The 23,085-nt window shown below is 39.5% G+C and overlaps 1 protein-coding gene across 19 annotated transcripts in view; it reads right to left on the bottom strand.

Annotated features, from left to right (window-relative positions):
- The window catches only part of LOC147365924 (uncharacterized), an 851,918-nt gene that overhangs the window by 301,000 nt on the left and 527,833 nt on the right, over positions 1-23,085 (bottom strand). The window contains exon 5 of one of the 19 annotated variants that reach the window (XR_015133041.1): positions 22,683-23,061. The exons of the other annotated variants lie outside the window; for them this stretch is intronic. The gene's annotated coding sequence lies outside the window, so the exon portion shown is untranslated. Of the gene's footprint in view, positions 1-22,682; positions 23,062-23,085 lie in introns of those variants that run through there. 19 annotated transcript variants of the gene reach the window in all.

Here is a 23,085-nt window from a genome sequence, read left to right as displayed (position 1 = left end):
GTGACTAACGATAACAAGAGGCAAATTATATATATGGAGCCTCAATTATACATATGGAACCTGTTTTTAAAAAATATCCTAGCCTTTGAATATCTCATGATGAGTTATCCCCAGAATCAGTTTTAGTCCCTTTTCACTTGAGAATTCTCCATAGTCTGCTGCCTCACTCAGCTCTGTTGCTCTCTGCCAAAGTGACTTCTGCTGGAATTCATTGATTTTATTAAACAATTATAAGTGAATGTCTATTTTTGGCCAAGCTTATAAATACAGAGAAACTCTTAGGATTCCAACAAACTCACAAAAAACCATGAAAGCCATAAAGAAGGGTCTTGGCATATCACAGAAGACCAAGAAGTGATGGATGAACTATGAGTGGCTGAAGACAGGGAAGATGTGGCTCTTCCTGGAAGAGAGAGCAACAGGTAAGCAGCCCCAAGATAAGGGAGCTGATGCATATTCATGGGACTAGAAGTGGGTGGAGAGTGACATAAGTGGGTGAGAGTATAAGGAATGAAATTTAAAAGTCAGAAGGGGAGAAATTAACAAAGGTCTTTATGACATGCTAAGGAATTCAGATTGCATCTCAACTGTCAGTGGTGGTGGTGGTTTAGTTGCTAAGTCATGTCCAATTCTTATGACCCCATGGGCTATACCCCACCAAGCTTCTCTGTCCATGGGATTTCCAAGGCAAGAATACTGGAGTGGATTGTCATTTTCTTTTCCAGGGAACCTTCCTGACCCAGGGATCAAACCTAAGACTCCTTCATAGCAGGCAGATCCTTTACTATCTGAGCCAAGAAAGAAAGAAAGAAAAGAAAGAAAGAAAGGAAGGAAGGAAGAAAGAAAGAAAAAAAGTGAAGTCACGCAGTCATGTCTGACTCTTTGTGACCCCATGGACCACCTACCAGGCTCTTCCGTCCATGAGATTCTCCAGGCAAGAATACTGGAGTGGGTTGCCATTTCCTTCTGCAGGAAATCTTCCCAACCCAGGGATTAAACCCGAGTCTCCCACATTGGAGGCAGACGCTTTAACCTCTGAGACACCAGGGAAGCCACCAGAGAAGCAGGGTTTTAAAAGATAGATTGATAGGATCAAATATTGAATAGATTACTAAAATGGCAATATTAGGAATATTCTGAAAAGGGGAAAACTGTAAGATAAGAAACCAAACAGGAAACTTAAATGCTTCAAGCAAAAGGTAATGTCAGGTTTGCATGATGAAAAAGTGCAGGTACATTATGGAAGAGCTGACTGAGAGGAAGTGGAGGTGAGGCCAAAGTGATTTTTTGAAGGCAAAGAAATGTGAGAGTAAGCAATGGTGTATCTTTAACACAGACATCATGATAACTTTGATGTAGGACCATAATACTGTGTGTCAAGTCCCCAAACCTTCAGTTAATGGAAAGGAGTGGCCTGCATAAAAGCAAATAATGGTTAAGGGTGCCATTCCTTGTGTCATCAAATTTTGATCAAGATATAAATTTTACTTCTGCTTCAACTAAGGACATATACTTCTACAGTGATTTTTAAAGATTAACTATTGAGATGGAGGTTGAAGTATAAAATACTATAAGTGGTATAATTTATCATTAATTAAGCACTTAATTAAGCAATTAATTAAGAGAAATTACTTACATCTGGAAGATAAGACAGTGAAGTTAGGGCACACCATGCTTATGCAGTAGAGTGACCTACCGCATAGAATATTGAGAGAAAACAGAATTTTTTTGTAGTTGTTCAAAGTTCTGAATCTTAGTCACTCTTTTAAACTATTGTTAACCTATCTTCCAAATATCACATTAATATATCCTTCTATGTGTAAACAAAGATATGACCTGAATAAAGTTTGAGAAACTGTAGTAGTTGAAAGTACAAATAAGAATTTAAAGGAGAGGCAGTCCTAAGATGGCAGAGGAATAGGATGGGGAGACCACTTTCTCACCAACAAATTCATTGAAAGAACATTTGAGCACCGAGCAAATTCCACAGAAAAACTTCTGAATGCTGGCAGAGAACATGAGGCACCCAGAAAAGCAGCCCATTGTCTTTGAAAGGAGGTAGGACAAAATATAAAAGATAAAAAGAGAGACAAAAGAGGTAGAGACAGAGATCTATCCCAGGAAGGGAGTCTTAAAAAAGAGAGAAGTTTCCAAACACCAGGATATACTCTCTCCGGTGGGTCTGTGGCAAGCCTTGGAATCTCAGAGGGCAAAATAACTGGGAGGAAAAATAAATAAATAATTAAAACCCACAGATTACATGCCTAACAGCATCTCCCAGGGTGCAACAGACCAGACGCTCGAATCCCCCACTAGCAAGCGGGGGAGGGACAGGGAGGAGCAGGCAGCATTGTTTAGGATAAGGACTGGGCCTGAGGGCAATCTGAGGGAACTAGCTTGAGATAGCAACCCAGACTGTAGGATAGCTATCCCAGGATCCCACAAAAAGCCCTAACCACCACCAGACATGCTCACAGAACAAAGGACTGAGCAGAGCTAGCCGGCTGTGGACCAGCCCATCACCTGCAGACAGGCAGGTGAGGGCAGCCAGAGCCGGAAGGGGGCAATCGCAGCCCCAGAGAGGCATCCTATACCAAACTGCAAGCAGACTTCATTGCTAACCAAGATTTCTTGGGATTCTGGACTGTCGAAATCTGCCAGGAGGGTAGCAGCCAGAGATCAGCTTCCCAGAAGATACACACCTGAGAAGGTGTGCCCCTTGTACACCCAGAAAACCGAGTGACTGGGACAGGGGAGGGGATAAGTCACAGCCTTCAACTGGGGGTGACTACGCGAGCCAAGGACCTGGTCACCTGAGCTGCTTAGACCTGGGACGGGTGCAAAACGCAGGCCCAACCAAGTCTGTGCCTTTGTGGAGTACCCGAGAACCTGAACCTGAGCTAATTAGACCTGGGATATGCACGCAAGCCAGGGCCCACATCAGACAGTTCCCAGCAGAGCAACCTAGAGTCTGAGCAGTGTAGGCTGGGAAGGCACACACGCCGTGAGCGGGGACAAATGCAGTGTGGCTGAATCACTGTGAACACATGCCAGTGATATTTGTTTGCAGTGTTCCTCCCTCCCCAAAGCACGACTGAACAAACAAACCTAAAAAAAAAGTGACCAACACCACGCCCCTTGTGTCAGGGCAGAAATTAGACCCTGAAGAGACCAGCAAACAGACGAAGCTAAAATAAACAGAGGGAACTGCTTTGGAAGTGACAGGTGCAATAGATTAAAACCCTGTAGTTAGAACCGACTACATAGGAAGGGGCCTATAGACGGTGAGAAGTACAACCCGGACCAAGGAACTATCTGAAAATGAACTGGCCTCACACTGTCCACAACAGCTCCAGAGAAAGTCTTAGATATATTTTTACTATTATCATTTTTTTAATTAAAAAAATTATTTTATTTTATTTTTTAAATTATTTTTAAGCCCCCATTACTCCTTTAATTTTCATTTTTGTAACCTACTATTACCTTGCAAAAAAAAAAAGACGCTATTTTTAAAGCAAACTTCATATATATATATATATATATATATAAAATTTCTGTGACTTTGTATTTTTTGTTTGTTTTGCATTGTTTTGTTTTGTTTTAATATTGTATTCTTGACAATCTAACCTCTACTCAAGATTTTTAATCTTTGCTTTTGGGTATTTGTTATCAACTTTGTCCATCTAGTCAAGGCTAGGGTTTTTCCAGTGGTCATGTATGAATGTGAGAGTTGGACTGTGAAGAAAGCTGAGCGCCGAAGAATTGATGCTTTTGAACTGTGGTGTTGGAGAAGATTCTTGAGAGTTCCTTGGACTGCAAGGAGATCCAACCAGTCCATTCTGAAGGAGATCAGCCCTGGGATTTCTTTGGAAGGAATGATGCTAAAGCTGAAACTCCAGTACTTTGGCCACCTCATGCGAAGAGTTGACTCTTTGGAAAAGACTCTGATGCTGGGAGGGATTGGGGGCAGGAGGAGAAGGGGACAACACAGGATGAGATGGCTGGATGGCATCACTGACTCGATGGACGTGAGTCTGAGTGAACTCTGGGAGTTGGTGATGGACAGGGAGGCCTGGCGTGCTGCAATTCATGGGGTCGCAAAGAGTTGGACACGACTGAGTGACTTAATTGAACTTGTACCTTTAAGAACCCAATCTTCAGTACCCATTTTTACTTGGGAGCAAGATCACTGACTTGATTGCTCTCTCCCCCTTTTGACTCTCCTTTTTCCCCACCAGGTCACCTCTATCTCCCCTCTCCCCCTTTTCCTCTCTACCCAACTCGGTGAATCTCTGTGTGTTCCAGGCAGTGGAGAACACTTAGGGAACTGATTACTGGCTGGATCTGTCTCTCTCCTTTTTATTCCCCCTTTTACTCTCCTGGCCACCTCTGTCCCCTTCGTCCCTCTTATCTTCTCTGTGTAACTCTGTGAACATCTCTGAGGGATCCAGACTATGGAGAGCACATAGGGAAGTGATTACTGGCTAGCTTGCTCTCTCCCCTTTTGATTCCCCCTCTTTTCCTCCTGGTCACCTCTATCTCCCTCCTCCCTCTTCTCTTCTCTATGTAACTCTGTGTACCTCTCTGGGTGTCCCTCACAGTGGAGAAACTTTTCATCATTAACCTAGATGTTTTATCATTGGTGTTGTATAGATGGAGAAGTCTTGAGGCTATTGTAAGAATAAGACTGAAAACCAGAGGCAGGAGGCTTAAGTCCAAATCCTGAGAACACCAGAGAACTCCCAAATCCAGGGAACATTAATTTATAGGAGCTCATCAAATGCCTCCATACCTACACCCAAGGGCCAACAAGCTCCAGAGCAAGACATACCATGCAAATTCTCCAGCAACACAAAGCATAACCCTGAGCCTCAACATATAGGCTGACCAAAGTCACACCAAACCCAATAACATCTCAAAACTTATTACTGGACACTTCATTGCACTCCGGAAAGAAGAAACCCAGCTCCACCCACCAGAACACTGACACAAGCTTCCCTAACCAGAAAACCTTGACAAGCACCCGTCCAACCCCACACACAGCAAGGAACCTCCACAATAAAGAGGAACCACCAACTGCCAGAATACAGAAAGGCCACCCAAACACAGCAATATAATCAAGATGAAAAGGCAGAAAAATGCCCAGCAGGTAAAGGAACAGAATAAATGCCTGCCAAACCAAACAAAAGAGAAAGAGATAGGGAATCTACCTGATAAAGAATTCTGAATAATGACAGTGAAAATGATCCAAAATCTTGAAAACAAATTGGAGTTACAGATAAATAGCCTAGAGACAAGGATCGAGAAGATGCAAGAAAGGCTTAACAAGGACCTAGACGAAGAAAAAAAAAGTCAATATATAATGAATAATGCAATAAATGAAATCAAAAGCACTCTGGAGGGAACCAACAGTAGAAGAATGGAGGCAGAAGATAGGATAAGTGAGGTAGATGATAGAATGGTAGAAATAAATGAAACAGAGAGGAAAAAAGAAAAAAGAATTAAAACAAATGAGGACAACCTCAGAGACCTCCAGGACAGTGTTAAATGCCCCAACATTTGAATTATAGGAGTCCCACAAGAAGACAAAAAGAAAGACCATGAGAAAATACTTGAGGAGATAATAGTTGAAAACTTCCCTAAAATGGGGAAGGAAATAATCACCCAAGTCCAAGAAATCCAGAGAACCCAAACAGGATAAACTCAAGGTGAAACACCGCAAGACACATATTAATCAAATTAACAAAGATCAAACACAAAGAACAAATATTAAAAGCAGCAAGGGAAAAACAACAAATAACACACAAGGGGATTCTCATAAGAATAACAGTTGATCTTTCAATAGAAACTCTTCAGACCAGAAGGGAATGGCAGGACATACTTAAAGTGATGAAAGAAAATAACCTACAGCCCTGATTACTCTACCCAGCAAGGATCTCATTCAAATATGGAGGAGAAATCAAAAGCTTTACAGACAAGCAAAAGCTGAGAGAATTCTGCACCACCAAACAAGCCCTCCAACAAATGCTAAAGGATCTTCTCTAGACAGGAAACACAGAAAGGGTGTATAAACTTGAATCCAAAACAATAAAGTAAATGGCAAAGGGATCATACTTATCAGTAATTACCTTAAATGTAAATCGGTTGAATGTCCCAACCAAAAGACAAAGACTGGCTGAATGGATACAAAAACAAGACCCCTATATATGATGTGTACAAGAGACCCACCTTGAAACAAGGGACACATACAGACTGAAAGTGAAGGGCTGGAAAAATATATTCCATGCAAATAGAGACCAAAAAAAGCAGGAGTAGCAACACTCATATCAGATAAAATAGACTTTAAAACACAGGCTGTGAAAAGAGACAAAGATGGACACTACATAGTGATCAAAGGATCAATCCAATAAGAAGATATAACAATCATAAATATATATGCACCCAACATGGGAGCACCACAATATGTAAGACAAATGCTAACAAGTATGAAAGGAGAAATTATCAATAACACAATAATAGTGGGAGACTTTAATATCCCACTCACACCTATGGCTAGATCAACTAAACAGAAAATTAACAGGAAACACAAACTTTAAATGATACAATAGACCAGTTACACCTAACTGATATCTATAGGACATTTCACCCCAAAACAATGAATTTCACCTTTTTCTCAAGCGCACATGGAACCTTCTCCAGGATAGATCACATCCTGGGCCATAAATCTAGTCTTGGTAAATTCAAAAAAACTGAAATCATTCCAAGCATCTTTTCTGACCACAATGCAGTAAGATTAGATCTCAATTACAGGAGAAAAAAACTATTAAACATCCCAACATATGGAGGCTGAACAACACACTGCTGAATAACCAACAAATCACAGAAGAAATCAAAATATGCATAGAAACGAATGAAAGTGAAAACACAACAACCCAAAATCTATGGACATTGTAAAAGCAGTGCTAGGGGGAAGGTTCATAGTAATACAAGCTTACCTCAAAAAACAAGGAAAAAAGTCAAATAACTAACTCTACACCTAAAGCAACTAGAAAAGGAAGAAATGAAGAACCCCAGGGTTAGTAGAGGGAAAGAAATCTTAAAAAATTAGGACAGAAATAAATGCAAAAGAAACAAAAGAGACCATAGCAAAAATCAACAAAACCAAAAGCTGGTTCTTTGAGAAGATAAATAAAATGGACAAACCATTAGCTAGACTCATCAAGAAACAAAGAGAGAAAAATCAAATCAACAAAATTAGAAACAAAAATGGAGAGATCACAATAGACAACACAGAAATACAAAGGATCATAAGAGACTACTATGAACAACTATATGCAAATAAAATGGACAACGTGGAAGAAATGGACAAATTCTTAGAAAAGTACAACTTTCCAAAACTCGACCAGGAAGAAATAGAAAATCTTAACAGACCCACCACAAGCACAGAAATTGAAACTGTAATCAGAAATCTTCCAGCAAACAAAAGCCCAGGCCCAGACAGCTTCACAGCTGAATTCTACCAAAAATTTAGAGAAGAGCTGACACCTATCCTGCTCAAACTCTTCCAGAAAATTGCAGAGGAAGGTAAACTTCCAAACTCATTCTATGAAGCCACCATCATCCTAATACCAAAACCTGACAAAGATGCCACAAAAAAAGAAAACTACAGGCCAATATCACTGATGAACATAGACGCAAAAATCCTTAACAAAATTCTAGCAAACAGAATCCAACAACATATTAACAAGATTATACATCATGACCAAGTGGACTTTATCCCAGGGATGCAAGGATTTATCAATATCCACAAATCAATCAATGTAATACACCACATTAACAAATTGAAAAATAAAAACCATATGATTATCTCAATAGATGCAGAGAAAGCCTTTGACATAATTCAACATCCGTTTATAATAAAAACTCTCCTTAAAGCAGGAATAGAAGGAACATACCTCAACATAATAAAAGCTATATATGACAAACCCACAGCAAACATTATCTTCAATGGTGAAAAATTGAAACATTTCCCCTAAAGTCAGGAACAAGACAAGGGTGCCCACTTTCACCACTACTATTCAACATAGTTTTGGAAGTTTTGGCCACAGCAATCAGAGCAGAAAAAGAAATAAAAGGAATCCAGATTGGAAAAGAAGAAGTAACACTCTCACTGTTTGCAGATGATTGATCCTCTACAGAGAAAACCCTAAAGACTCCACCAGAAAATTACTAGAGCTAATCAATGAATATAGTAAAGTTGAAGGATACAAAATCAACACACAGAAATCCCTTGCATTCCTATATACTAACAATGAAAAAACAGAAAGAGAAATTAAGCAAACAATTCCATTCATCATTGCAATGAAAAGAATAAAATACTTGGGAATGTATCTACCTAAAGAAACAAAAGACCTATATATGCTGCTGCTGCTGCTAAGTCGCTTCAGTTGTGTCTGACTCTGTGCGACCCCATAGACGGCTCCCCAGTCTCTGGGATTCTCCAGGCAAGAACACTGGAGTGGGTTGCCATTTCCTTCTCCAATGCATGAAATTGAAAGTGAAGTCACTCAGTCGTGTCCGACTCTTAGCGACCCCATGAACTACAGCCTACCAGGCTCCTCTGTCCATGGGATTTTCCAGGCAAGAGTACTGGAGTGGGGTGCCATTGCCTTCTACGAAAGACCTATATATAGAAAACTATAAAACATTGGTGAAAGAAATCAAAGAGGACATAAATAGATGGAGAAATATACCATGTTCATGGATTGGAAGAATCAATATAGTGAAAGTGAATATACTACCCAAAGCAATCTATAGGTTCAATGCAATCCCTATCAAGCTACCAACAGTATTTTTCAGAGAACTAGAACAAATAATTTCACAATTTGTATGGAAATACCAAAAACCTCGAATAGCCAAAGCAATCTTGAGAAAGAAGAATGGAACTGGAGGAATCAACCTGCCTGACTTCAGTCTCTACTACAAAGCTGCAGTCATCAAGACAGTATGGTACTAGTACAAAGACAGAAATATAGATCAATGAAACAAAATATAAAGCCAAGAGATAAATCCACACACCTATGGTCACCTTGTCTTTGACAAAGGAGGCAATAATATACAATGGAGAAAAGACAATCTGTTTAACAAGTGGTGCTGGGAAAATTGGTCAACCACTTGTAAAAGAATGAAACTAGAACACTTCCTAACACCATACACAAAAAGAAACTCAAAATGGATTAAAGATTTAAACCTAAGACCAGAAAATATTAAACTCCTAGAGAAAAACATAGGCAAAACACCCTCCGACATAAACCACAGCAGGATCCTCTATGACCCACCTCCCAGAATTAAAAGCAAAAATAAACAAATGGGACCTAATTAAAATTAAAAGTTTCTCCATAACAAAAGAAACTATAAGCAAGGTGAAAAGACAGCCTTCAGAATAGGAGAAAATAATAGCAAACAAAGCAACAAAGAATTAGTCTCAAAAATATACAAGCAACTCCTACAGCTTAATTCCAGAAAAATAAAAGATCCAATCAAAAAGTGAGCCAAAGACCTAAACAGACATTTCTCCAAAGAAGACATACAGATGGCTAACAAACACATGAAAAGATGCTCAACATCACTCATTATCAGAGAAATGCAAATCAAAAACACAATGAGGTACCAGTTCATGCAAGTCAGAATGGCTGCAATCCAAAAGTCTATAAGCAATAAATACTGGAGAGGGTGTGGAGAAAAGGGAACCCTCTTACACTGTTGGTGGGAATGCAAACTAGTACAGCCACTATGGAGAACAGTGTGGAGATTGCTTAGAATCCTGGAAATAGAACTGCCATATGACCCAGCAATCCCACTGGGCATACAGACCGAGGAAACCAGAATTGAAAGAGACACATGTACCCCAATGTTCATTGCAGCACTGTTTTTAATAGCCAGGATATGGAAGCAACCTAGATGTCCATCAGCAGATGAATGGATAAGAACACTGTGGTATGTATACACAATAGAATATTGCTCAGCCATTAAAAAGAATACACTTGAATCAGTTCTATTAAGGTGGATGAAACTGGAGCCTCTTATACAGAGTGAAGTAAGCCAGAAAGAAAAACACCAATACAGTATATTAACGCATATATATGGAATTTAGAAACAAGGTAATGATAACCCTGTATGTGAAAGAGACAGCAAAAGAGACACAGATTTATAGAACAGTCTTTTGGATTCTGTGGCAGAGGGTGAGGGCAGGATGATATGGGAGAATGGCATTGAAACATGTAAAATATCATATATGAAACGAATCACCAGTCCAGGTTTGATGCATGATACAGGGTGCTCGGGGCTGCTGCACTGGTATGACCCAGAGGGATGGTATGGGAAGGGAGGTGGGAGGGGGGTTCAGGATGGGGAACACATGTATACTCATGGCAGATTCAAGTCAAAGTATGGCAAAACCAATACAATATTGTAAAGTAAAATACATAAATAAATTAAATAAATAAATAAAGAAGATAAAAGAAAAAAATAATTTAAAGGAAACAGGGTACTGAGCAACAACAATTACAAAAATGATGGTAAATGGTCATTAATTACATGACAGATTACTGGAAAGTTGGTCTGATTGACAATCTAGAATGTCATGCTTAGTTATTATATTGGTTATTTGCTATTATCGCCAGTTTTTTAACTTCTTGCACAAAGAACTATCATGCTTCCTGGTCCCCTTGAGACTGGACAAGATTATAGGAATAGTCATGGTGTAATTATAGGAATAGTCACTTTAGGAAAAACACCTATATGTACCATTACAAGTGGACACTCTGAATGTGAGCTTCCCTGGTGGCTCAGTTGGTAAAGAATCCACCTGCAACACAGGAGACCAAGGTTCGATCCCTGGATTGGGAAGACCCCCTGGAGCAGGAAATGGCAACCCACTCCAGTATTCTTGCTATGGAAATCCCACGGACAGAGGAGCCTGCTGGGCTATGGTCCACTGGGTCCCAAACAGTTGGATACAACTGAACAACTAAACCATAGGGCCAATACAATTAAGGATGGTAGATGTTCTGAGGGTCTGTGATTACCTGCCCGGCTGACCAGAAACAGACATGTAATGTGAGCAAGAAAGAAATTTTGCTGAATGAAGCCACTGAGATTTAGAAGTTGTAACTATGACTAGCATCCACCTGAAATGCAGGAGATGCAGTTTCAGTCCCTGGGTTGGGATGATCCCCTGGAGGAGGAAATGGCAACTCACTCCAATATTCTTACCTGGAAAACCCAATGGACAGAGGATCGTGGAGGGCTACAGTCCAAAGTGTCACAAACAGTCAGACATGACTAAGCATGTAGGCAAGCACTGTGACATAACTTAGCCTTTCCTGATACTCTAATTAATACATAGCTTTCTGATAAAATGTTGCTGCTGAAAGTGCTAAATCTCAATAAAAGACCTGAGGCTGGTGCAAAAAGTGTGATGACACTGAAACTTTTTAACTTCTTTTGACCAGTTCGAGGATCTCCAGGTTAAAAATGAAATGAGATGGTGGAGGCTTCCCTAGTGGCTCAATGGTAAAGAATCCTCCTGCCATTTTAGAAGATGCGGGTTCAATCCCTGATCCCAGAGGATGCCACATGCCACGGGGCAACTAAGTTCATGTACCACAACTATTGAGCCTTTGCTCTAGATCCCAGGACCCACAACTACTGAAGCCACGGGCCCTTAGAGCCTGTGCTGTGCAACAAGAGAAGTCACTGCAATGAGAAACCAGAGCACTGCATCGAGAGTAGCCCATGCAGCAGTGAAGACCCAGCATAGCCAAAAATAAATAAATAAAATTATTTTTAAAATGGCATCATGGATGTGGAGGACAAAGTCTTCAGGTTCATATTAGAAAATCTTATACACTGTCTTTATGGATAAACTAAATAATGTAAACCTAGCTGAGATTTTAAAATGGAGAAGGCAATGGCACCCCACTCCAGTACTCTTGCCTGGAAAATCCCATGGGTAGAGGAGCCTGGTGGGCTGCGGTCCATGGGGTGGCTAAGAGTTGGACACAACTGAGCGACTTCACTTTCACTTTCATGCATTGGAGAAGGAAATGGCAACCCACTCCAGTGTTCTTGCCTGAAGAATCCCAGGGACAGGGGAGCCTGATGGGCTGCTGTCTATGGGGTCGCACAGAGTCGGACATGACTGAAGCGACCTAGCAGCAGCAGCAGCAGCAACTGAGATTTTAAAAACCTAAACAGTATAGTGTAAAACATATTTAAGGATAAATCACTTTTTAATAAGTAACCAATTACTTTAAAAACAAAAGGAAGTATCCTATCAATACTTTGAAAAAAATTTTAGGTGAAATTTTTTGTTAAAAAATTAGCCATTATATGATATATCATTAAATGGCCATTAGTATATTCACAATTTTGTGCCAGCTCACCTCTGTCAACTTTCATAAAATTTTAATGACCCCAAGAGAAAACTCCATACACACTAAGCAGTCACCCTCCAGCCCTTCCTTTCTCAACATCTGGCCACCATTAATCTGCTTTCAGTTTCAATGGATTTACCTATTCTGGGTATTTCAAATAAACAGAATCATAGATAATTTACCTGTTGAATCTGACTGCTTTCACTAAGCATTATGTTTTCAAGGTTCATTTACCCTGCAGCATATTTCACTACTTTATTCCTTTTCAGATCAGATCAGTCGCTCAGTCATGTCCGACTCTTTGTGACCCCATGAATCTCAGCACGCCAGGCCTCCCTGTCCATCAACAACTCCCGGAGTTCACCGAGGCTCACATCCATCGAGTTGGTGATGCCATCCAGCCATTTCGTCCTCTGTCCTCCCCTTCTCCTCCTGCCCCCAATCCCTCCCAGCATCAGACTCTTTTCCAATGAGTCAACTCTTCGCATGAGGTGGCCAAAGTAATGGAGTTTCAGCTTTAGCATCATTCCTTCCAAAGAAATCCCAGGGCTGATCTCCTTCAGAATGGACTAGTTGGATCTCCTTGCAGTCCAAGGGACTCTCAAGAGTCTTCTCCAACACCACAGTTCAAAAGCATCAATTCTTTGGTGCTCAGCCTTCTTCACAGTCCAACTCTCACATTCATACATGACCACAGGAAAAACCATAGCCTTGACTAGACGAACCTTTGTTGGCAAAGTAATGTCTCTGCTTTTGAATATGCTATCTAGGTTGATCATAACTTTCCTTCCAAGGAGTAAGCGTCTTTTAATTTCATGGCTGCAGTCACCATCTGCAGTGATTTTGGAGCCCAGAAAAATAAAGTCTGACACTATTTCCACTGTTTCCCCATCTATTTCCCATGAAGTGGTGGGACCGGATGCAATGATCTTCATTTTCTGAATGTTGAGCTTTAAGCCAACTTTTTCACTCTCCACTTTCACTTTCATCAAAGAGGCATTTGAGTTCCTCTTCATTTTCTGCCATAAGGGTGGTGTCATCTGCATGTCTGAGGTTATTGATATTTCTCCCAGCAATCTTGATTCCAGCTTGTGTTTCTTCCAGTTCAGCATTTCTCATGATGTACTCTGCATATAAGTTAAATAAACAGGGTGACAATATACAGCCTTGACGAACTCCTTTTCCTATTTGGAACCAGTCTGTTGTTCCATGTCCAGTTCTAACTGTTGCTTTCTGACCTGCATACAAATTTCTCAAGAGGCAGATCAGGTGGTCTGGTATTCCCATACCTTGAAGAATTTTCCACAGTTTATTGTGATCCATACAGTCAAAGGCTTTGGCATAGTCAATAAAACAGAAATAGATGTTTTTGTGGAACTCTCTTGCCTTTTTGGTGATCCAGCAGATGTTGGCAATTTGATCTCTGGTTCCTCTGTCTTTTCTAAAACCAGCTTGAACATCAGGAAGTTCACGGTTCACATATTGCTGAAGCCTGGCTTGGAGAATTTTGAGCATTACTTTACTAGCGTGTGAGATGAGTGCAATTGTGTGGCAGTTTGAGCATTCTTTGGCATTGCCTTTCTTTGGGATTGGAATGAAAACTGACCTTTTCCAGTCCTGTGGCCACTGCTGAGTTTTCCAAATTTGTTGGCATATTGAGTGGAGCACTTTCACAGAATCATCTTTCAGGATTTGGAATAGCTCAACTGGAATTCCATCACCTCCATTTGCTTTGTTCGTAGTGATGCTTTCTAAGGCCCACTTGACTTCACATTCCAGGATGTCTGGCTGTTCGTCAGTGATCACACCATCATGATTATTCCTTTTAATGGCTGAATAATATTCCCCTTTTATGGATATACCACATTTGTTTATTCATGAATTGATGGACATTTGAGCTTTCACCTTTGGGATTCTGGTTAATCTTATCTTACGAATAATTCCCATGACATATTTTCCCAGTGAGTATATAGTTTATGTGCTGTGATTAGTTGCTCAGTCATGCCTGACCCTTTGCAACCTACCCCAGGAACTTCAGCCTGCCAGGCTCCTCTGTCCATGGGGATTCTCCAGGCAAGAATACTGGAGTGGGTTGCCATGCCCTCCTCCAGCGGATCTTCCCAACCCAAGGATTGAACCCAGATCTCCTGCATTGCAGGCAGATTCTTTACCAACTGAGCCACTAGGGAAGCCCAATGTAACTTAGAGCATATACAATTTTGCAATATGGGAAATTAAGAGAGAATCAGTAATACTAAGTCACATACTGAAACTAAAATCTGACTGATTTATATAGTTAGGTCATCAGACTTATTCTAGAAGGAAAAAACAAAAACAAAAAACAGACAAAAACTGTATTTATTGTACTACCACAGAAATGATTATGCTTATTTAAGCCACATAATTTACACACACACAGCTTCTGAAGAGGAAGGCAACCATAGAAGATGCTATTAGGAATTGAGGAGGATGCTATGCTTGAGGAATGAGAGAATAATCTTCACTCACTTGAAAGGGCTACCAGATCCACATGTCCCTCAATAATGACCAGGTTTCACTTCAAACTGGAGGAAAGCTCTAAGCAGTGCTGACTCCTGAAGGTCTCTGCTGCCCTGTGTTGAGTACATCCATCATCTTTTGGTGACCCTTAATCTATAAGCTACTGATCCCCCTCTGTCTGGAAGTTATTACAGGGATTGTACCAGGCAGAATCATTACCATACGGCTTTTTTAGTAATAACAGGCATTATTAATGGTGGAACCCAAAGTGGAAGAGCAAGAAAGGACTGTGTGCCTGCAAGTGTGAAAATCATAGACATTGTCAGAAATACTTCCAGTAGAAATAAATTGATGAACTAAGAGAAGGCAATGAGATTCTGAAGCATGCAGCATACATTAAAGGGAATAAGTCAAAGTAGCATAACTTTGTACTTTTAATGCAAACTTATTTGCAACTAGAGACTCTGGCTTCTCTGGTGGCTCAGGTGGTAAAGAATCCATCTGCAGTGCGGGGGACCTGGGTTTGATTCCTGGGTTGGCAAGATCCCCTGGAGGAGGGCATGGAAACCCACTCTAGTATTCTTGCCTGGAGAATCCCCATGGACAGAGGAGCCTAGTGGGCTACAGTCCATGGGATCACAAAGAGTCAGACACCACTGAGCAACTAATCACAGAGACTCTGGAGACAGGAAGACTGAGAGTCTAAGATTATACTACAATTATGTGAATGTGTATAAATAATATTGTAATGAATAAAAAACACATTTAAAATTGTCACTGAATTCACAGTAACATCTTTTGTATCTGCAGGCAGATACTAACATAAGTCTATTGAGGATTATCAAATTTCCGTCATATTAACAAAGCATCCTTCACACTTTAAAAGGCTGAACACCAGCCACATGAGGCAAATTTCTCTGGATGGTCCTTGGTATTTGCAGGTAAAGCTGAGTTTCTCTCTTGCTACAGCCAACAATTTAACTTTCCAATGAGATTCCAGAGCTTTGTTAGGTGTGTTACCAGATTTACCTAACTTTTAAAGATGTATGTTTCCCTCCATATAAATTCAACCCCTTCATTCCATGTAAATTGCCCAAGACTGACTCCTTCCCCATGAAAAATAATTTCACATCTACATTTTGAAAACAGGTATGTGTTAATTGATCAGTTGTGTCCCACTCTTTGCAATTCTATGGACTGTAGCCCACCAGTCTCCTCTGTCCATGGCATTCTTCAGGCAAGCGTACTAGAGTGGGTTGTTATTCTCTTCTCCAGGGGATCTTCCTGACCCAGGGATTAAACCCAAGTTTCCAGCATTGCAGGCAGATTCTTTACCATCTGAGCCACCTGGGAAGCACTGGTAGCACTAACTATTTTTCCCCAGAAGACAACCTTCAAAAATCCTGATATCCTTCCAATTTCCTCAAAAGTGGAGAACCCTCTAAAAGATAACTCTGCTTTTCTGGAAGCTGGAGAGACAGTCAAATTTAAGCCAAATTTATCTTTTAACACTAGAGAGGAATATTAAATTCCAATATAAATTTGATGAAAAATGTTGGTTGCAGGTTTATATTCAAGGTGCAGATAAGTCCCTGACTGATTCTAAAGGATGCATGCCCTGAAGAGCTACCTTTAGTTCTAAATTGACATTTGAAGGAGAAAGTGGACAGAGTTCTGAAACTTCCTGCCAGCAAAGGAGAAATACAGAATGCTATCTGCTAGATTCAGTTATGGAAGAGAAAACTGCTGGGCATTTCTCAGTTCAAAAATACACATTTCCACAAAACCCATTTCCAACTAATACCTTCATCCATTATTGACTAATAAAAGATAGTCACTACTGAAATCTAAAGCTTAAATAGGTCTGAAGTAAGAATACATACCACGCATTCAGAACATCATTTATGTAAGAGAAATTCTTCAGGACAGACCCATAAAACTCAAGGTGTTAAGTAGATTTATTGCCTCTGGCTTGAAATGAAAGAGAGACTATCAGCTCCACATTGTGCCCAGATGCTTTATAAAGAGCATCTGTTGCTTGGATATCACCACTCAATCAATTCAAAATTCATGGTCAGAGTCCCTTTGTAGCTGATTCTTATCTAGGTTCTCCTCACTGAGACAGAAAAGACAGCCATTGGTGTATAATGCAGAGCAACTCTAGAAAGCTTTCCCCTGCACTTCCCTTACAGTTTCCTAAAGTCATACAAGGTTGGGAAGAATGACATGTCACAATTTTGTCATGAATTGCAGCTCTGCCAAAATAATGTAAAGTAATGGTGCTGGGCCATTGGTGAACTTGAAAACTATGGGCTTTTTGAAAAACTGCCCTATTTTCTAACATTTTTCAGTTATCTATTTATGCAGAAAATATATTTATCACCCCATATTTCCATAAATTTTTAAACAAGGGGGAGGGGAAAGTGCCAAGAGGACTTCCTGGTTTCATGAGACACTTCACATTATTTGAGGTGAGGCATATCTGTATTGTAGAGGTTTGTCATTCTCTACGCTCTCAATTTTATGTTTCAATGAGAGGAAATTAAAATTCCACAAGGTAAACTCTAAAAATTGAAAAAGGCAAAATTCCCTATTTGGGGAGTCCTTGCTCATTTTAATTCTAGATGTCAGCCAGAATTACACAGCATCTCAGGGATAAGGAACATGGGCTTCACACATGCCCTGTGGCCTGTGAAGAAACATGCCTGTACCTGCAAATTACAAGGAGGCTAATGGTTTTCTTGGTCACTTTCAGCTGCCAATTTGCATTCTAATGGATTGGTTTTTTCTACTTGAAATCTTTATAGCTGTTTCTGTTTGTCTCCACTTAGACACTAAAAGACAAGACGGAGTGCATTGTGAAGATATTTCACTGGCAAGTGAGGGGCCCTGTTGGAACAAGGTCAGGTAGACCCTAGGAGATGGGTTTCCCGGGAGGAGAAGTGCGGCAAACCTTTTAAAGACAAAGACTGCCAGCTACCTTTGTCCCTTATTAGGAAAGTCTCAGAATCTTCTGAAGACTGCTTATGGGCTTGTGAAAATCCAAATTGTAGTCACATGAAGTAAGAGTCCCCAAACTTTGGGATCTAATGCCTTATGATCTGAAAGGGAGCAGATGTAATAACAGAAATAAACTGCACAATAAATGCATGTGCTTGAATCATCTCCAAACCATCCCCCCATCTCTGGTCTATGGGAAAATAGTCTTCCATGAAATGGGTCCCTAGTGCTATAAATGTTTGGGACGGGTGAATAAAGCATGGGGCTGGCTGAAGGTCATTGCTTGTATAGGTCCAGAACAGAACTATGGCTTCCAGGTGCCTCTGCATTGTATGTGATGAGCCTCCGTCAGGATTAAATCACCCAGTTATATCTACGCTGGGGACAGCAAGTTAGGGGCCAGGGGAGAGCAACCGGTATCCCCAGACAAACCAATCACACAGCAATAACAAAAAGAACACAGTCATAATTTGTTGAGAGATCTTACACAGAAAAAATTAAAATGTGAAACAGTTCTTAATTCTATCCTATTCACAAAAGGGTAAAGGTACCTTCTGAAGGGTTGAGTACCATCTACTTTTATATTCTTTTTGATCAAATAGGTGAAAATCTAAATGTATAGGTTTCTACACTGAGGTAAGTCACTCCTTTTTTATAAAATTATTTTACAAAGATTTAGCACAAACACACACACGAACATGCATACACATACTAATGGGTTTTGCTAGTGCATTTATTAATTTCCACTTCTTATACTCTCTACTATCATAGCATTGCATGAACCTCAGAACTCTCTAGAGCCATGTCCTTTGAGTGATTATAAAGAAAGGCCTTCTTTGGTTGATGATATTATTTTACACAAGCCATTAAAATATAAAAAGAATAGTTTTACACAATTAAGCTATAATTTAGCATGGTCACAGTGCACAAGTCTTTCTTTTGTACTCTGTCTTCTTAATTCACTTACAGGGTGACATAGCTATAGATGTTCATAATTGGGTGGAATGCTCTGAAAGCCTGTCTGTCTTTGAAAGTAAAACAATGTAAAGAATGTAACATAGTCGATTTCACTGAAATCCTTTGGCAACAATTCCTTTAACAAGGTGTGTTATAATACCAGTATGCTGCATCTTGACAATAATGCCAATTATTTAAATCCTCTTCTTTTATTTTCTCAGCTATTTCTAAAGAAGATAAGTGAAAGGCAAAGGAGAAAAGGAACAATATACCCAACTGAATGCAGAGTTCCAGAGAATAGCAAGGAAAAATAAGAAAGCCTTCTTATGCGAACAATGCACAGAAATAGAGGAAAACAACAGAATGGGAAGAACTAGAGATCTCTTCAAGAAAACTGGAGATACCAAGGGAACATTTCATGCAAAGATGGGCTCAATAAAGGATAGAAACAGCAAGGACCTCACAGAAACAGAAGAGATTAAGAAGTGGCAAGAATACACAAAAGAACTATACAAAAAACATCTTAATGACCCAAATAAACACAATGGTGTGGTCATTCACCTAGAACCAGACATATTGGAGTGTGAAGTCAAGTGGGCTTTAGGAGGCATTACTATGAACAAAGGTAGTGGAGATGATGGATTTCCAGCTGAGCTATTTCAGATCCTAAAAGATGATGCTATGAAAGTGCTGCAGCCAATATGGCAAAAAATGAGGAAAACTCAGCAATGGCCACAGGACTAGAAAAGGTTGGTTTTTATTCCAACCCCAGAAAAAAGGCAATGCCAAAGAATGTTTAAACTATGGTACTGCTGCTGCTGCTGCTAAGTCACTTCAGTCGTGTCCAACTCTGTGCAACCCCATAGATGGCAGCCCACCAGTTTCCCCCGTCCCTGGGATTCTCCAGGCAAGAACACTGGAGTGGATTGCCATTTCCTTCTCCAATGCATGAAAGTGAAAAGTGAAAGTGAAGTCGCTCAGTCCTGTCCGACCCTCAGCGACCCCATGGACTGCAGCCTACCAGGCTCCTCCATCCATGGGATTTTCCAGGCAAGAGTACTGGAGTGGGGTGCCATTGCCTTTGTGCTCATTTCACATGCTAGTAAAGTAATGCTCAAAATCCTTTAATCTAGGCTTCATTAATACATGAATTTAGAACTTCCAGATGTACAACTTGGATTTAGAAAAGGCAGAGGAACCAGAGATCAACTTGCCAACATCTGTTAGATCAAAGAAAAAACAAAGGAATTCCCCAAAAATTTACTTCTGCTTCACTGACCATGCTAAAGCCTTCAACTGTATGGATCACAACTGTGGAAAATTCTAGACTCTTTACCTGCCTCCTGAGAAACCAGTATGTAGGTCAAAAACTGACAGAACTGGATGTGGAACAATGGACTGGTTCAAAATTGGGAAAGGAATATGTCAAGGCTGTATACTGTCACCCTGCTTATTTAACTTATATGCAGAGTACATCATGTGAAATACCAGGCTGGCTGAAGCACAAGCTGGAATCAAGATTGCCAGGAGAAATATCAACAACTTCAGATATGCAGATGATACCACTCTAATGGCAGAAAGGGAAGAGGAACTAAAGATCTTCTTGATGAAAGTGAAAGAACAGAGTGAAGAAGCTGGCTTAAAGCTCAACATTCAAAAAACAAAGATCACGGCATCCAGTTGCATCGTTTCTTGGCAAATAGAAGGGGTAAAAGTGGGAAAAGTGACAGATTTTATTTTCTTGGCCTCCAAAATCACTGCAGACAGTGACTGTAGCCATGAAATTAAGACTGCTTGTTTCTTAGAAGAAAAGCTATGACAAACCAAGACAGTGTATTAGGAAGCAGAGATATCACTTTGCCAACTATGGTTCATATAGTCAAAGCTATGATTTTTCCAGTAGTTATGTACAGATATGAGAGTTGGACCATAAAGAAGTCTGAGTGCCAAAGAATTGATGCGTTTGAACTGTGGTGTTAGAGATGACTCTTGAGAGCCCCTTGGGCAACAAGGAGATCAAACCAGTCTATCCTAAAGGAAATTAGTCCTAAAAAATCATTGGAAGTACTGGTACTGAAGCTAAGCTCCAATACTTTGGCCACCTGATGTGAAGAGAAGACTCCTTGGAAAAGAACATGATGCTGGAAAAGATTGCGGGCAGGAGGAGGAAGGGGTGACAGAGGATGAGATGGTTGGATGACATCACCGACTCAATGTACATGAGTTTGAGTAAACTCCAGGTGATTGTGAAGGACAGGGAAGCCTGGTATGCTGCAGTCCATGGGGTCACAAAAAGTTGGACACAACTTAGTGACTGAACAACTACAACCTTTACATCCTCACTGTATTATTTAAGCTTTTAAATTTACATAAAAGAATAATGTCCTAGAAAAGTAGATAAAAGTCTTGTATTGCCAAGATTTAAGCCAAACATGTATTTTATGTCTGTTACAAATCTCTATTTTTTGCTAAATTGCTTTCTATATTCTAATGTATCTGGTTTGTTTACTCTTGTGTGAATTTTTCATTTGCACATTTCCTTCTTTTCTAAAACAATTCTATAAAAGTTTAGTAAGTTTTAATGGTATTTGATGACATAACCAAAACACTTTTCATTATAAATGTATTTTGAAACATTGGAAAATTTCATTCTCACTGCCCCCTGTGTGAAATCCATCATATTGTATGAGTTGCTAAACTAAACAAGCATAGTTTGCTGACCAAATTCAGGATGGTACTGTGGAAGACAGAAACAGTTTTGACTCAGCTGCACTACTCTTTTACTCAACAATATTTTCATATTATTCACCACACTCCCTAGAGATAAAATGTACTTTTTTCTTGGGGAAAAAACACTGTCTAGCAGGTAGGCATTTCCATGTGCTGTATTACATTCTGAGATTGAATAAAAAGAGTAATATCTACATGCACTTCAAAAAACTCTAAGACAACACTTTTGTAAGGAGGAGTAATCTAGAGGATATATTTCATTGCATTTATAACAGAGTTATAGAAATTAAAGCTAAAAATGTTTTCTCTATTTGTATGAAAAATATTTTAAATAAATGTATTTCACATATACATATACATTTTCATAAGCTATTCAGTGAGCACCAAATATTTATTACATTAGTAGAAGAAATGATCAGAATGAGATGCTAGCTGTTCACATAATAACTTCATGGAGTTAATCTCAATGTAATATATTTCCATTGAAATGAGTGGGTCTATTAATTTTATTGAGCCTTTTATGAGGTTTAGGAAATAGTCTAATCTACTTGGACTGCAAATGGATAGTAGGTAGTGACTTGAAGTTTATCAGTAAAGAAGGTTATTCAAAGTTTGATTTTTTTTTTTTTCCTTTTAATCTCCCAATCTGCTATGTTGCAACAAAAATTTCATGTTTTGGTTTAACTTTACATAGTATTCATTGTCTCTCTTTATTAGCATTTTCTCCTAACTTTGCAATTGAGTTAATTTTATTAGGACAATCAGAAAGTTAGCATAAGTTCACAACATAATCTAATAACAAATATATAAAATGTACTTTCCTTTTGAAATAAATATTATTAGAAACATTATTCCCCTTTATATCACTAAAACTGTGCTAAATATAACAATCTTTCTTAAAATACTTGAAGATTTATACCTCGAGGTTATTATTATTTTATTATAGTTACAAGAAAATGTCAGTTACAACTTTATTAACTAGAATAATGGTAGGGAGAAGGCCATGGATAGGCTAAAATCTAAATTAAAATTAACTGATCACAATGTTGTACAAAGTGATTTTAATATAAGTTTATTAAACTAGTATTCAGCTCTTAGGACAAAGAATAATAAGGATATGTATGAGTCAACAGATTTTTTCATGTAATAGTGGGTTTCTGAAACTATTATTAAAATGATTGTCCACTATGGTGATATATAATGATTCTTGGGTGAAAGCACTTAAGGATAGTGAAATTCTGCCTTCACAAAGTCACCACATTCCCCACTGTGTGTGTTCTCAGTCGCTCAGTGGTCTCCAACTCTTTACAACTGCATGGGCTGTAGGCTGCTAGGTTCCTCTGTCCATGGGATTTTACAGGCAAGAATACTGGACTGGGTTGCCATTTCCTCCTCCAGGGGATCTTCCTGACCCAGGGATCAACACCTCTTGTGTTTCCTGAGTTTGGAGGCAGATTTATTA

Source organism: Bos grunniens, chromosome 9, assembly GCF_055505025.1.
Source record: "Bos grunniens cultivar Pamir isolate PY7600 chromosome 9, Bosgru_T2T1.0, whole genome shotgun sequence".
In the NCBI taxonomy this organism is placed as follows: domain Eukaryota; kingdom Metazoa; phylum Chordata; class Mammalia; order Artiodactyla; family Bovidae; genus Bos; species Bos grunniens.
Note: the sequence above shows the minus strand (reverse complement) of the source record. Positions and strands in the feature narration are given on the sequence as shown.